This window comes from Meriones unguiculatus, chromosome 2, assembly GCF_030254825.1.
Source record: "Meriones unguiculatus strain TT.TT164.6M chromosome 2, Bangor_MerUng_6.1, whole genome shotgun sequence".
NCBI lineage: Eukaryota > Metazoa > Chordata > Mammalia > Rodentia > Muridae > Meriones > Meriones unguiculatus.
This window is the reverse complement of record NC_083350.1, coordinates 173,842,560-173,858,294: the sequence shown is the minus strand read 5'-3', so window position 1 is coordinate 173,858,294 and position 15,735 is coordinate 173,842,560.

Genomic DNA, 15,735 nt, shown 5'->3' with positions numbered 1-15,735 from the left:
AACCAAACCCACCGCACCTAGGAAACAAACTGATACCATTATCTAAAGCAGAATGTTTCCAGAGCCCAGGATCTGTGTTGCCCAAGTCACTTGAAATAATTAAAAGGTCCGAGAGGGAAGGAGGTCAGTCCAGGAAAGGAGGTTTGGGTTAACCTCTCCGTGGTGCCAGCCAGTTGTGGGACAGTTCTCTAAAGTCTGGTCTCTGCATTTACAATCTGAATCCCTGCCTGTTCTGTCACGTATGTGTGTGTGTGTTGGTTGGAGAGAGGTGGTGATCTATCACACATCTGTGATAATAGAATTTAAGACAGTGCAGTCTTGTTGCAAAGTTAGAAGCCTGAACTGTCAGCAGGCTACATCATAAGGCTTTGTTTGCTTTCTCCCTGTTTTTTCGATTTATCTGTGATCTCTAATTCCCTTTATTCTTTGAACACCATTCTTCCAGCACCCTGATGCAGACTGAATTCAAGCCTCATCAATAACCCATGAGCAAACCTTTTCAGGAGCCTGAGCCAGAAAGGGTGTTTCCGTCAGCAACGGCGGGGCAGGAGCCAGGGACACACAGGAGCCCGCGATAGCCCGCTGCAACCGGCTGCAGAAGCCTGTGCATTTTTGTTCAGAGAACTCCACTCAGGTGAAAACGTCCGTTCTTACAACACTAGGAAATACAGCAACCTGTAGCTCTCCAGGTGCTGTCCACGGAACCCCTTTGACCAATGACTCAGCAACAAGTAAACCGTCTGCTCTGTGGCATCATCCACCTCATTATATGATACTCCATTTAGATCTCCTTCTTCTATGTATATATTTTAGGGTGTTTCTACAGCATAAGGTAGAAACATCCACATGGCTTTTCAAAAGCCCTTTGGTGTTAACTGTCCCTCTCCATATTCCCTGCTTTACCCTACCTTCATTAGCTCTCTCCCCATTTAATCCTCCTATTTCAGAGTCCCCTTTATATCTATAAAACACTATATTTTATTTCTCCTTCTTTGGAAGATCTCCTCCTTCCTGCCATTTCTTACTAGCTACATAACCTCTGTTGTTATCCGGATTGAAGTACATAGAATTAAAGCTTAAAAACTAACATCCAAGACCTAATAAGCTAGGGTCAGATAGAAGGGTAGGAGGTCCTACCCTATTAGAGGACTAGGTAGGGGCATAGGTGAAGAAGAGGGAGGGTAGGAGGGACTAGGAGGTGATAAGAGAGGTGGCTGCAGCGGGGATACAGAGTTAATAAATTGTAATAAATAAATAATATATATATGTAAATAAAATTAAATTAAAAAAACACTAATGTCCATACATCCCAAAAGACATGCAATGTTTGTCTTTCTGGGTCTGGGTTATTTTACTCAGGATGATTGTTTCTGCAAACTTTATAATTTCATTTTTCTTAACAGCAGAATAATATTCCATTATATAAAAATACTACACTTTCATTATCTATCCATTAGTCAATCGACATTAAGGCTGTTTCCAATTTCAGGTTATTATGAATAAAGCCAAAATGAACATGGGTGAACAAGTGTCTCTGTAAAGATGTAAAGTCTTTTGAGTATATACCGAAGAACAGTATATCTGTGTCTTGTGGCAGGTAAAATTTTGTCTTCTTGAAGTTCCTCCACATTGATTCCATCATGGCTGAACCAGTTTGTACTCCCACCAGCAATGAATAAGTGTTCCCCTTCCCCTGATTCCTCACCAGCCTGAGCTGTCATTCCGACTCGGGTAATCTGAAATCTCAAAGGAGTTTAATTTCCATGATGGCTAAGAATGTTGAATATTTTAAAAGTGTTTCTCAACCTTTGGGGGTTTTTTTTTTCATCTTTTGATAATTCTGTTTAGTTCTATATATCATTTTAAATCTGGGTTATTTGTTTCCTGAGTTCTTTGTTTGCTCTAGATATTAACCCTCTGTCAGATGTATGATTGGTAGAGGTTTTCCCACATTCTTTAGACTGCTGCTTGCTGCTTTGCTCGAATAATGGTGTCCTTTGCTGTACAGTTTTTTCTTTTTTCTTTTTTTTTTTTTTTTAGCTTCATGAGGTCCCATTTATTAGTTGTTGGTGTTACCCTCCAAATCCTGATGGGAAGACCATATTACTGAAGACAGCACTCTGTGATCAAACAGAGAAATTTAGCTGAGACCCAACTAGAACCCTCTGGCCTACAATAGCGACCTTTCTGCAAGATATCCACCGGCAGGCACAATGGTGGCATAAATGTTCTGGGAGTAACCAAACACATTTTTATTGGATTTAAGGTCCACTCCCTGAGATGGAAACCACCAGACACTGCTAACATGATCAAGAACCTGGGACTAGGTAAGTCATTTGCCTTAGGGGAAAACCTTTCCGCTAAAATAACATAGCAATAAAACAACTCCTAATGACAAAGACCAGCGCGTTGCTCAACCCTTATCAGAAAAATTTCTTCTTGGAATGGATGGTAATTACCACAGAGGCCCACAACTGGACAACGTCCAGTGAGTGAGAGACACTGAAGCGCTCAGTCCTACACGGGAGGCGTTTATTAAACTCGCCCTTTAGGACTCAGGGATCTTTGTGGAAGAAGAGATGAAAAGATTGTGAGTGGATGACTCCAAGGAAACAGCATCTTCCAGACACCGTCCATCGGGACCTGTACCGATGCAAGCCACTCAAAATCCCAGCACGGAGAAGGGGAGGTGGCCACAAGGCCCTCTCCTAACCAAGAAGCTCTTTGCAATGAATACCTGCTGGGAGAAGGGAAAATCCGTTTTCGCAAGTGGAGTAATACTAGGTGTATGGGCCACACTCTAAGACAAACCATATGCTCAGGTGTGGCTGGCCGCCCCAGAAGCACTCTATGGTTTTTGTGTGCTTGTTTTGTTTTGTTTGATATTTGTTTGTCTTTATGTTTGTTTTGAATTTTTTGAGAGATAGAGAAAGAACATGAAATTAGGTGGGGAGGGAAGTGAAGGGGATCTAAGAGAAGTCAGGGAAGGGGAAAGTATATAATAAAAATATAGTATATGAGTAAAAATTTTAAAGCCAATAAACAAATACAAAGAATAGAAACATAATGAACTAGAAAATAAAATAAAATAAACACACACACACATATCTTGACTTGGCTGCAGAAAAGCATGAAGCAGAGTTGGAGTTTATTTGTAAGGGGTTTTTACATGGATTTAAGTTCAAGATTAGTAGAGAAAGACACTTGGGGAAAGGCTAAGACACATACAGATGTGAAGTCAAAAGAAGCTTACTAGTGTATCTTAGCACTGGCTACATGTGTGGCTCTGGTGGTTTCTGAGTTACATCTAAAAAGGTTGCTAAGAAACATTTTAGATTTTATTTCTTTAATGTGTATGTTGTTTGGTCTACATATAAGTCTGTATGTCTGTGTGTGTGTGTTTGTGTGTGCATGCGCACACCTGGTTCTCAGGGAGCCTAGAGAAGAGGGCACAGGATCCCCTGGGACTGCAGTCATAGATGGGTACGAACCACCAAGTGGGTGTCGGGACTTGAACTCAGGTCCTCTCCAAGAACAGCCAGCTGCTCTGCAAGAACAACCAGTGCTCTTAACTACTGAGTCATCTGTCCAGCCCCTGTTTTTCTCTTTTCTGATAAATGAGATTATAGATGGCTCCAGAGAAACCTTGGACAGGATTCCAATCTGATAAGGTAGAACCATGGCTCTCAGGAGTTTCACGAGGGCTGAGATGTGTCTTTACAGGAAATGAGGTAATACATGAAATGCCTTGAGAACTGCAGGTTTACAGGTCAGGAAGGATAAAGACATGTAGCTCAGGCCTGAGGTACAGTTCACTGACACTTTTACATTCTTTAACAGGATTTTATTATGTTTATTTATTTACGTGTGTGTGTGTATGTGTGTGTGTGTGTGTCTGTTTAAACTAGTGCCACAGTAAGTGTGTGGAGGACAGAGGGCAACTTGCAGCAATTCATTCCCTCCTCCCCCCTCCTCATTTCCCGTCTTTCTGTACTGCCCCACTTTTATCACTCTGGCGAGAAAGTTGCTCAAGGCTGTAAACTTTATTTTAGAGAGGAGCCTTCCCCTGGTTGTCAGATTTGATCCAGCTGAAAAGTAAGGCTTACAAGATTCCTGATCTCAATTACTCTCGAGGCCTCCAAACTGCGCTTTCTTTGTTTACATTATTTATCTGTGTGTGCATGTCAGGGGTCAAGATAAAATTTTAAGGAGTCAGTTCTCTCCTGCTACCATGTAAGTTCAAGGCACTGAACTCAGGCCATCAGCCTTGGTGGAGAGCATGTTTGGCCGGGCTGGAACCATGGGAATGAGTTTCTCTCCAACCAGCTTCTTGATTCCGTGTTTTTCCTCACCTTTGTTCTCCATTAGTGAATAAATGAATTCATAGCTCTGGAGCTTCATTCTTTGCTGAAACTCTGTTCCTCCTAGAATTGGTGCCCGCCCGCACTCCCTCCCTCCCTTCCTCTCTCTCTCTCTTTCTTTCTTTCATTTTTTGTTTTGTTTATTTGGTTTTGTGTTTCTTTGGTTTTTTTTTTTTTTTTTTTTTTTTTTTTTTTTTTTTTTTTTTTGAGACATTGTTTCTCTGTGTAGCCCTGGCTGTCCTGGACTCCCTTTGCAGACCAGGCTGGCCTCGAACTCACAGAGATCCACATGCCTCTGCCTCCCTGAGCACTGGGATTAAAGGTGTGCACCACCATGCCAGCTCTTTTGTTTTTCTTATGCGTGCTAGGCTGGAGCTAAATCCTTGATTTTCTCCATGCCTACAATGAAAATGTTGTGTTTTTTTAAATTGTATTTCTGTAGCTTTGATAGAGTGAACCACCTAAAGAGAAATATGAAATCCACAAAATTTCTACCAAAGGCTGTTTCATTTAAACAGACCTTGCTTAAATACCCATGCTGCATGGATGTCGAGACAGATGTTTCGTCAAATCAAGAAACTTGCCTGATTGTTACTTCATCTGTTCTCCACTTAATTTTTCCTCTCTGCCACCCTTCCCTTAATAACAACTCCATAAACATCAGGCAAATGTGTTGAAGGAACAGGCTACACAAGGTCTCTGGTTGTATCACTGGTTCTGATTTTAACCCATTCAGTGGCTGCTGGAACGTTTTCCATGTATCTGGGTATCCGTGTTCTTTCCATTTGGGACTTGTTCAGATTGTTGGTGTAACTCTAGCATCATCAGAAGCTTGTTCAAGTGCTCACACTGTGGGTTCTTCAACTGGACGATGTCACAGGAGCCTCTGTTGGCTCCTGAGTCAGGCTTCTTGTGGATGTGGGGTAAAAGTGATTCCTGTCAGAGATCATAGTTGCTGCTCCTGAACCAATGAGAGACAAAACATCTTCAGCTCTTACAACCCTCCTCTGTTAACGAGTGGGCCTGGAGGGACCCAGCTGCTCCTTCTGAATTTCTCTGTCCTCACTGGGAGCTCACTAACCTTCCTAGGGATCCTATCTCTCCACTGAGCGCCACTTCCCTCCACCCAATCACCTTCTCCTTTTCATGTTTTTTCTTCTTTACTTCCTCCATCCCTCTAGACAAATGGAAATACAACTTTCTTGGTTTCCTAAGAAAACCTCATTGCCACCCTTGTGGACAAGTCCAGGGTTGCTTGGGATGGTGATAAGAGGACTGTGGGTCTGTCCACCAGCAAGCCGCATGACAGAGCTGTGTCACAATTTCTTTCTTGGGATCACCGTTCTCTGAAGCACAACAGTATTTCAGACAGCTGACATGACCCTGCCTGCCTATAGCCAGCAGCAATAATGTAAACTCAACCTTTTCTTCTGCAAGTCTTTGCTAGCTAGCGTTGCTTGGATCATTGCAATAGTTTCCAACTTGCCTTCTTGTCATCATCCCTTCATCATCTACGTATCTGAAAGAGTACTTTTTAAAACAAATTCACATGATTTAGCTTTGGTGGTTTATGTCTGTAATCCCAGCACTTAGGAGGCTGCAGCAGGAGGATGACAGTGGGGTAGCAGTATTTCCTGTCAGAAACCAAACCAGCTCTCCTTTGTTTGACAGGCTTGGGGAAGAATGAACTATGTAACACATCTCTGCTTCAAAAAGGAAAACGGAACTTATATAAGGCCAAAGCGCACTGGGGAAAAAATTTAAAAACAGCTCATAGACTACACTAATTGTTTTATTATTAATAGTAATTAATAAAAATTAATTATACAGTAGGTACACGCCTTTAATCTCCAGCACTCCAGAAGCAGAGGCAGGCAGATCTCTGGGAGTTCAAGGCCAGCCTGGTCTATATAATGAGTTTGAGGATAGCCAGGGCTATATCAATAGACCCTGTTTTGAAAAAAAAAAAAGAATTAATTTTTAAAAATAATATATCTGTTAAGGGGCAAGAGCCTTAAATTTATAGAGATCTTTTATAACTCAACAGTAAAAGACAATTTTTCTTTGAGTTTTTAAGTCAGGCAAATGACTGTGGAAACTCTCTTTAGAGAAGATGTACAGATTGCCTCAGACTAGGAAATGACGGTGTTGATAGTCACAGGAGAAAGGCAAGTGTCCTTTTTGTTGTCGTGATAATCATCATGAGCAAAACTTCTCCAAACTTGGAGAAGGAAAGACTTTACTTGGCTTGCTGTTAACCACTGAAGGAAGCCAAGGCAGGAACTGAAGCAGAGACCACGGGGAACACTGCTTGTTGGCTTGTCGGCAACAGCCTGCTCAGCTACCTTATACGGTCCAGGTCCAGATGCCTTGGGATGGCACTGCCCACAGTGGGCTGACCCTCCCACATCAGTCATTAATCAAGAAAACACTTCACAGATGTGCCCACAGGCCAAGCTAATGGAGGCAATTCCTCAGCTGAGGGTCCTCTCTCCCAGGTGACTCCAGATTGTGTCAAGTCGATATAAAACTGACTGACAATAAGCTAAAACAACAATGACATGTTCTTTTGTACACATCTGAACGCCTACAAGTCACAAACCCAGAAAATAATGTGTCAAGATGTTGGGATTTGTATCCATTGCCTGTGGGAATATAAAAGGATGCAGCCATTTTTGAAAAGAGACTGATAGTTGCTCAAAAAGTTAAACATACAGTTACCACATAATCTATTAATTACTCCCTCCTTATGGAGAGAAATGAAGATCATATTAGAATGTCCATGGTCATATTCACAACAGCCAAGGCGTGAAACAGCCCAAATTTTCCAAAGTTAATCAGCAGAGAAATAAAACATGCAATGAAATATTACTCTGCCCTAAAAGAGAGCAAAGTATTACTACATGCTACAACATAGATGAACCTTAAAAACATGCTCAGGACTAGAGACATGGCTCCGTGGTTAAGAGCATTGGCAGGTCTTCCACAGAAACCAGGTTTGATTCCAAGCAACCAACATGGCATCTTGCAACTGTCTGAAGCTCCAGTTCTTGAGATCTAATACCATGGGCATGTACACAGACGTGCGTGCAGACAAAAACTCAAAACAAAGGGTTCTGCTCAGTGAAAGAGACTAGACTCCATAGGCTGTACCGTTAGCGTTTGTCAGCTTGACACAAACCGACACACACCTGGGGAAAGAGAACCTCAGATGAGGAGTTGTCTCTATCATATTGGCCTGAGGCCATGTCTATGGGGGTATTTTTGCTGATTAATAATTGATGTGGGAGGGCAAAGACCACTGGATGGTGTCATTCCTGAGCAGTTGGTCCTGGGCTGTATAAGAAAGCAGGCTGAGGAAGCCATGGAGAGCAAGCCAGTAAGCAGCACCCCTCCATGGACTCTGCATCAGCTCCTGCCTCTAGTTTCTTGCCTTGGCTTTCCTTATTGATAAACTGTAACCTGCAAGTCAAATAAATCTTTTCTTCCCTGAAGTTGATTTGGGTTAGTGTTTATTACAGTAACAGAGAAAATAAACTAGAGCAGGCTCCATGTTTCATTTACCTGAAATGCCCAGGACACACAAATCTACACAGACAGACAGTAACTAGAAGCTGCCTGGGGCTGAAAGGAAGCAGGGAATTACGGTCCATAAGGCCATTTCTCAGAAAAATGTCCTGGAATTCCCATTGGTGACTGTACCCACAGTAAAATGCTAGAACAAAATTCAACAACCCCCACCCTCAAAAAAACTAATGAAGATGGTAGACTTTGTCATGTGAATTATATCCTCATAAGTGAGGCTGGAAAGATGGCTCACTGGTGAAGAGCTCTGTTGTTCTTACAGAGGACTGAGGTTTGTTACCCAGAACCCACAAGGCTGCTCACAATTGTCTGTAATTGCAGTCTCTGTGGCTCAAATTTCCTAGCCTCTTCTGACCTCTGTGGGCACGGCACACAGTAGACTTACACCTCATACACACAAACGCCGTAGAGCAGCATGTTCCTCCCCCCAGACCCAAGATCCTAGAATAATGACTCATGAGACCCAAAATAAACTTACAAATACCCAGGCCATATAGCTAGGCTCTTCTAGGACTAGCTCATAACTTAAAAAAACCCATTTATACTAATTTACAGTCTGCCATGTGTCTGGTTACCTGTGCTCAGGTACCATGCATCTGTCCTCCTCACATCTTGCCTGTGACTCTCCTGCATCTGGCTCATTCCCAGAATCCTTTCTGCCAAGCAGATATCCCACCTTCTATTTTTTGCCTTAGCTATAGGCCATTAGCTTTTTTATTGACAAATGATGTTTCCATACAAACACAAGAGATTCTTTCTACACAAAAACTAAACATAAATACATTTTTCAAATATTCTTAATTTAAAAAAAAAAACTTACATTGGAGTCTGGAAAAATGGCTCAATAGGCAAAGCGCTCACTGCTCAAGACTAAGGACCTTAATTCAGATCTCTAGCACCCATATAAAAAGCTGATTGGACACTGAGGGGAGTCAGCCTTACCAGGCCACAGTCGAAGACTATGAAAGACAGTCCTGATGATACCTGATAGGCTAGGGTCAGATGCAAGGGGAGGAGGTTCTCCCCTATCAGTGGACTGGGGAAGGGGCAGGGAGGAGATGAGGGAGGGTGGGCAGGATGGGGAGTGGAGGAGGGAGGGGGCTACAGCTGGGACACATAGTGACTAAATTGTAATAAATAAAAAATTATATTAAAAAGGAAAGCTGACTGGAGTGATGTGTGTCTGAGAAGGTAGAGACAGGAGGCTGCCTGGGGCTCACTGGCCAGCCTGTCTAACTGAATCGGTGAGTTTCCAGTTCAGCTGAGAAAACCTGTCTCAGAAAAAGGAGGAGTGGAGGAAGAGACCTGGCCTCAGCTTCTGGCCTTCTGCCCGCACTCTCATATACACAACTACACAATATGCGCATATACGTACCTTACATTGGTCATACACACCTTACATCGCATCATAGTCGCTGCTGGTTGAGCTTTTCAGTGGCTTCCTGTAGCACTCAGAGTACAGTCTTTTCTAGTAATCCTGTATGGTATGAACCCTAACCCACATCTCATGTCCTCCTCTGCTTCCTTAGCCATTAACATTCCATTCCAGCACCAGAGGCTTTCACTCGCAACTCTTGTCTTCACACTTAACATTCCTCCTCCTGCCTGCAGCATTAGCTCTGACAGGATTCTTGTGGCTCCCTTCTTTCATATCAGCTTCTTTTAAGAGGCCTCTCCAACCACTCCCATCACTGCCTTTCATGCTACCTGTGTTTCTTTCTGTGTAGGTACTATGGTTAACCTTGATTGTCAATTTGATTGGATTGAAAGATGCCTAGGAGTTTAGTAAGCGCTCCCTGGGTGAGCGATTGTGTTTCCAGTTGATGTGGGTGCCATACATATAGGATGAAGGCTGACAGAACAGGAGATTTGTGCAAGCTGTGTTCTTCCTGAGGGATGGGTCCGTTGACACTCCGTCGGCAGTGGATGGACAAACCCTCTTCAGCCTTAACTCAGGGCCGTGTCATTGGTTGTCTTTTTTTTCCTGAGACCCCCAACTTGTTGGGCTGAGCAGCTTTACAGCATGCAGATGGCCGCTGAGGGATCTTGCAGCCTCTAATCATATCAGGGCAATACAACAAACCTCCTTTTGTAATTATAAACAAATCCTTTCTATCCACTCTATTCCTCTAGGGAGCCCTAATTAATACAAGAGCACTTATCAGTCTCTGAAATTGTGTATTTGCTTATTTGCTTTCTCGTCGGTGAATACATACAGAATGCTTGAGTGTCAGTCTGCCTTGTTCACTGCTGTAATCCGAGCGCTTACAGCATTGTTTGGCGCTGACGTCTGATCAGAAGGGTTTTTAGTGAATGGAGAGAATCTTACTGGTGTGTTTGAACGATTTGGTGTTTAAGTGCTGACAAAACTGATATGTTGGAGTGAAGACCCTGGAAACCACAGCCCTGGACGCATCAGGCCACCGTGGGAGAGGGTGAGAAACAAAAGGACTGGGGAAAGTTCCCCGCCTTCATTTCCAAATTTCCCCAAAACTTGTGGAAACTGTTAAATCTACCCAAAGGTTACAGAAGCAGCTAGAGAGAGGGAGTAGAAAACATTTAGCTCTGGAAAGTTACTAAGGCGTTCGTAAATAACCCCATAACCCCTCACCCGTGCTCAAGTCAGCAGCCTTAATTAAACTCATTAGGAAAGGCCTACACCCACACACATCCTCACGCATATACTCACAAAGGCACGCACAATCATGCGCGCGCGCGCGCATACACACACACACACACACAGGGTGTTGGACTAGAGGAAAGAGGAAGAGGAACAGTGGGAATGGGAGGACAAAAAAGGCAAATATTAAAACGTATTATATACATGTCTGAGAATGTAAAAAATATTTAAATTAAGTCAATCATCTACATAAATAATGCAGTGTAACACAAGATTGTGTCTGTTCCCATATGGAGAGTCAGTTGCTTGATGTGTGGCACCAGGAAGAAATCAAAGAGAGGGGCTATGGCAGCACAGTGGGGGTCCTTGTGCCTGCTGCTGAGATCAGCCTCTGGGCTCAAGCTTTGTTCCTGGAGATGAGCAACGATAAAGAACAGAAAACCCATAAACCACAGAGCACAGGCACATCTGCTTTGTGGCCAAGGGAGAGGGCAAGCAGAGACAGGGTGGAGTGATCCAGCCATTGCGAATCGAGTTAAGCAGCAACCACAAACACACCAGTGTGGGAAGCATGGCAGAAGAGTGGGAACCCCACTGGCGGCGTGCCAGGAGTCTATAAAGCTCGCCAGGCCGCAGACCCCTGTGAAGATGGTCTAACCTGGCCTCTGTATTTCTCTGGAGAAGACCAAAACACGTGCTGAGAAACATGGATTCCACCGAGAAGATAGGAGATGGTGTTACTATCCCCTTCTGCAGAGGAAGAAAGCATCCTGCTTTGTAATTCGGGGATGATCTATGAGTCACACGTGAGATAAACTGAGTGGAAGCGACATCAGGAGAAAAGCCATCTGTCACTGTATATTCTAGTGAGTTTGAACAGCAGGCAAAAGAAAATGCCTGTAAACTAAGTTGGATGAAAAAAAAACATAATTCTAGTTTAGGTTTAGGTGATCCAATAAGGAGAGGGTGCCGAGGAAGGAATTAGAAGGTATGGAAGGATGACACTATGAGGAAATGAATGGCTAGTCGGGGGCCAGTGAGATAGCTCCAGAGGGAAAGCCTGATGAATGTAGGTCAAGACCCGGGTGTCGTGAGGAGAGAACAGACCCTGTAAGCTGTTCTCTGGCCCCCACATGTGCACCATAGACCCCTAGGCCCCCCCAATAAGATGTAATAAAAAAAAATCTAAAGACTAGTTGGGAAACAATGCTAGAATTATTTTGTGAGCTTGGAGAGCCAATGAAAGCGACTTTTGGAAATCTAAGCAAGTGAGCAGAATGCTGTGGGGCCAGACTTCCACAGATAGGCTGAGGTGTGTCTTTGGGTGTCGGGGAGGAGCCTAGTGACTTGCCCAGTGATTATCCAGGTTTGAATTTCCAGTGGTGCCTGCTAGGTGGCCTCCATAGCTAACCTACCTGAAACAGGTCTCCAGTCATTATAAAACCATCAACACCCTGCCGGGCCTTACTAATAAATGGCTTTGTAGAGTTGAGTCTTCTCTTCTGACCTTTAGCACACCCTTCTTTCCAGTCTGTGTCTCCACTGGCCTGCTTCCAGGGCCATGCCCTTGATGCTGCCTGTTGTCTGGCAGGCTAGCCAAATATTATCCTTCTGTCAAGGTCAAGCTCACATTCCCCATGAGCCTTTCTTGATTGCCTTTCTTTGGACTCCTAAAATAAAATTGCTCAATTACATTCTGCCATTATATTCACAATTGTTTTATACATATTAATGTTGGGAAGTAAAAGGAGGAAAAGGAAGAGATTAACAAAGAGAAAAACGAGCTAGAGAGATAGAGATAGATAGATAGATAGATGATAGACAGACAGACAGATAGATAGATAGACAGATAGATAGTAGATAGACAGATAGTAGACAGACAGATAGATAGATAGTAGATAGACAGATAGATAGATGGTAGATAGACAGATAGATAGATAGTAGATAGATAGATAGATAGATAGATAGATAGTAGATAGATAGATAGATAGATAGTAGATAGTAGATAGATAGATAGATAGATAGATAGTAGATAGATAGATAGATAGATAGATAGATAGATAGATAGATAGATAGATAGATGGTAGATAGATAGATGGTAGATAGATAGATAGTAGATAGATAGATGGTAGATAGATAGACCTTGCTGCTCTTTCGGTACTAGTATTTGGTTCCCAGCACCTACCATGTGTGACTCACAACTCCCTGTACCTCTATCTCCAGGAGATCCAACACTCTCTTCTGGCTTCTGAGGGCATCTGCACATACACACACACACACTATATATATATATATTTATATATATATATTTTTTGTTTTGTTTTGTTTTTCATAAAAGGAAGAGTGAAACTCAGGGGGTATCCCGACTGTAGCTTCTGCTTTGGGGTAGCTATCGCTGGCCTTTCACTGGAGGAAGCAAAGCAGAGTGGTCCAGAGAGACCCTGGTGCGGGCAGTGGAGCTGGGCTGACCATGGTAATCATCCGTGTCGGTAATTCACCTCACTCGTCTGGTGCCGTGAGGGATGAGAGGAACACATGTGTACTCCACATGATGAGGCTCGCCACGTGTGTTCTTGGGCCTCTCCTAAGGCGCTGACTCGGGGTGTCTACAGTGGGACCCACAAATCTATTTTTAAACATCATTCTAGATAATTCAACCACACTGCAATACTTTTTTTTAAAAAAAAATTAAATTTTATTTATCTGGGGAGAGAGCCGCACTCATGCCACTACGCGCACAAGGAGGCCAGAGGACAATGTGCTTCAGTCACTTCTTCCCTTTCATCCTGTGGGTGCCAGACCTCAAACTCAAGTCCTCGGGCTTGGCAAGCACCTTACCCACTGAGCCCTTGGGTAACACTCAAAAAGGACTTCTTTAGAACATAGAAGCCTTAAAACTCACGATGTAAATTCTCTCTCACGCACATTACATACTTGCTTTTGTTTGAAGGGAGGTACTAATGGTGACAGCTTATTTCTTGTGGGGACACTATAATTTACACGGCTTCTGGCCCAGGGCCACTAGCTGAGAGGTATTGTTCTAGACAGAACAATGGGAGGCTCCTGTCAGAGCCACCTGGTCTCCTCTGGCAATTTGCTGCAACTATCTGTGTGAGTCTAACCAGCCCTGATCATTACAAATAACAGTTCTAGAGCTTGGGGCTTGTTTTTTGTTTTTGTTTTTTAGCTTTGAGCTTTATAAAAACAACACAACTGCCCCTTGAAATGGGCTGGATCACAGACTTTAAACACGTAAGGAGCTCACTGATTATACTCACACCTAGCCCTGCAACAAAAGCTGAAACAGCATTCTGGTATACTTCAGTGTCTCCTGACTAAAGAGATTATGAAAATCCTGTCTTTAACGTTTTCTTACTTATATATATATCCACTATAGAAATCAAAAGGTTTTGTTGTGGTATTTCCACATAAATATATCATGTGCTTCCGCCATGTTCATCTCCATTGCCATCTCTCTCTTCCCCTCCTCACTCTCACAGGTTCCCTACCCTTTCTTGAATGGTATTATTTCTATGTCACATGTGTGTTCATGTATGACACATACACATATGTGTGTGATAAACACTAAAGCCTGGGTCCCACATATAAGTGAAAAGGTTTATTATGATTAGTATAATAAATGAGTCTGTTATTGTGATTAACACAATGACCTCCAGTTCCATTCATTTCCCTGCAGATGACATAATTTTATTCTTTATTTATTTCACAAGCTGGAGAGTTGGATCACTGGTTAAGAGTGCTTGTTGCTCTTGCAGAGGACATAGGCTTGATTCCCAGCCTCCTCATGGTGGCTCCCAGGGAACATGACACCCACTTCTGGCCTCCTTTGGTACCAGGCATGCATGCGGTGCATAGACACACAGGCAAAACTTCATACACATGGAATATTTTTTTTCTTTTGGTTTTCCGAGACAGGGTTTCTCTGTGTAGTCTTGGCTGTCCTGGACTCACTTTATAGACCAGGCTGGCCTTGAACTCACAGAGATCTACCTGCCTCTGCCTCCCTGTGTGCTGGGATTATAGGCGTGCACCACCACCCCTGGCATAATACTTTTTAATTTAAATTTTACTGCATTGTATTTAGTATGTGCACATATGTGTGAGCATGTGTGCACCTGTGTGAGTATATGCATGGAAATCAGAGAGAAACTTTCTGGACTCAGTTCTCTTTCTACTATAGAGGTCCCAGGAATAGAACTCAGGTCCTCAGAGTTGGTGAAAAGTGATTTTACCCATTGAGCCAGTTTGCCAGCCCCAAATTTTAGTCTTCTTCATGGAACACAGTTCCATTGTATATATAACACACTTTTAAAGATTTTTATTTGTTATTAATTTTAAAATTTCTCTCATATATTTTGACCATATTTTCCCTCCCCCAACTTCTCCCAGATCTCTAACCACCCACTTCATATTCTTTCTTTTAAATAAAATTTTTAAATCAAAACAAAAAGAAGCATAAAAAATTAAAAATTTTAAAAATGAAGTCCATCTTGTGTTGGCGAACCATTCCTGAATGTGTAGTGTAGTCACATGAGTACAGGGCCTATGGTGGCCAGAAAAGGGCATCGGGATCCCTGGAACTGGAATTGCGGTGGGGGGGTGTTGAGGCTCCTCTGGGTGCTGAGAGCCGAGCTGGGGTCCTCTGCAGGAACAGTGAGCGCTTTAATGGCTGACCATCCCTCCAGCCCCGTGACACCCTTTCTTTACCCATTCATCTACTCGTGGGCAGCCCTGCTGATTCCGTATCTTCGTTACTGTGAACAGGGCAGGAATGAATGTGGACGTGCTGACTTAGATACCCAGCTGTGGTGTGGCTGAGCCATGCCGTAGTTCTAATTTTAGATTATCAAACTGCTAGACCACACTAGTCATTCCCATTGAGGCTACGCTAACGTAGGTTCCCATAGTGTGCAGGGTCTTCCTCATCCCGTGCAACGTCGTTGTGGTTTTGATTTGCGCTGACGGAATGATGGGATTCTTAGGAAATGTTTCTGTTCTCAGCTGGATTTCAATGGCTACTAGTCAAGCTTTACTGATCTTCCTCCAAGTGGCACATTCTCTTTCTGTCACATACCAGGTTGTCCAGGAATAATTGTTTCCTTAAACTCATACAAAATAATTCTCAGATTTGGACTCTGAAATTGTTCC